Source organism: Crocodylus porosus, unplaced genomic scaffold (assembly GCF_001723895.1).
Source record: "Crocodylus porosus isolate Cpor-Errol unplaced genomic scaffold, CroPor_comp1, whole genome shotgun sequence".
Classification (NCBI taxonomy): Eukaryota; Metazoa; Chordata; order Crocodylia; family Crocodylidae; genus Crocodylus; species Crocodylus porosus.
Window position 1 is genome coordinate 24,287,297 of NW_017728948.1, and position 1,197 is coordinate 24,288,493.

The 1,197-nt window shown below is 51.5% G+C and overlaps 1 protein-coding gene across 1 annotated transcript in view; it reads right to left on the reverse strand.

Moving 5' to 3' along the window:
• Positions 1 to 1,197, reverse strand: part of SLC2A9 (solute carrier family 2 member 9) — a 198,671-nt gene that overhangs the window by 155,944 nt on the left and 41,530 nt on the right. The window lies entirely within an intron of this gene.

Genomic DNA, 1,197 nt, shown 5'->3' on the forward strand with positions numbered 1-1,197 from the left:
GCGGCAGCGCCGTCAGCCGCCCCTGCCCTTGCTGCCCCGCGCCCGGAGGAGGCTGAACTGCAGCGGGGCCTTGGCCTGGACGCGTCTCGCTCCCGGCCCCATTGCCGCAGAGCCGCGAGAGCTGGTGCCGGGCCTGGCTTCTGCCTTGTTGGCCAAACCTTGCAAGGTGCCAGGAGGTCCCCTGCCTGGTTGAGGGCAGTGTTTTCCAGCCCAAGGCACACTTACATTAATAATAATTTCTAATATAATAACCATTATCATCATCATTTTTGCCTCACACCTGTTAGGGCATCCCCCATCCTCATACCTATTGTCACTCATTACCATCGGCGACGTGTGGGGGTGCATGACACTGCTAGTGGCACTTGCAGGCGGTCACAGCTCTTCCCCCCCCCGGCTGCAGGCAGTCCCCAACTGCCACTGCCGATGCTGCCTCCCCCCCAGCAGCGCAGCCGCTGCAGGAGCTCACTGCTGCCACACTCCGGCCACCGCCACCTTCAGGAGCAAACCATGTCCCCGCCCCCCCATTCTCCAGGGGCACTGGTGTTCATGTTTATTGTCATGGCAAAATTCGGTGGCATGCCTGTTCATTTCTGACAGCACACTTCTGTGCCACAGCACACCGGTTGGGAAACACTGATTTAGAGCACTTGTATCTTGTGAAGCCTTCTTCTACTTGCCCGGCTCTCCCTTCGCAGTAACTGCCTCCTTAAATGGTGGGCAACTTTTGAACAGTGGTTAAGGGTTCATCACAGCGTCCAGCCCGTTGGAGCCCTGACCACTAATGCTGTCATACTTTTCCCAGGATTACTGGTGGAAGTCCTCCCCACAACGTTTAGGAGCACTCCAAGTAATCCCCTTAAGTCTGTTAAGAGACTACAGGAAGATCTAAAAATCATGCTAAGCTGAGGCTTATTCACAACAGGTAAAATACAGAACACTGATGCTGACTTCACAGTGCAAGCATAGCTAGGCCACCTGAGAAAAAACAATGCGGTATCCCTTCCAGTATATAATATGAAGCAAAAACCCCAGTTTTGGTTTTTTTATTTTAAAAGGCATTCCCTCCCCTTCCCCAAGTATTTCTGACTTTTCCTCTCTATCTCTATTCCCTATAGATAATTATAAGTAAGCTAAGATGTAGGATAAGCTTTAACATTTTATTTTAGGTAGTAAGTTTTATTTTTCTCTCCCCTC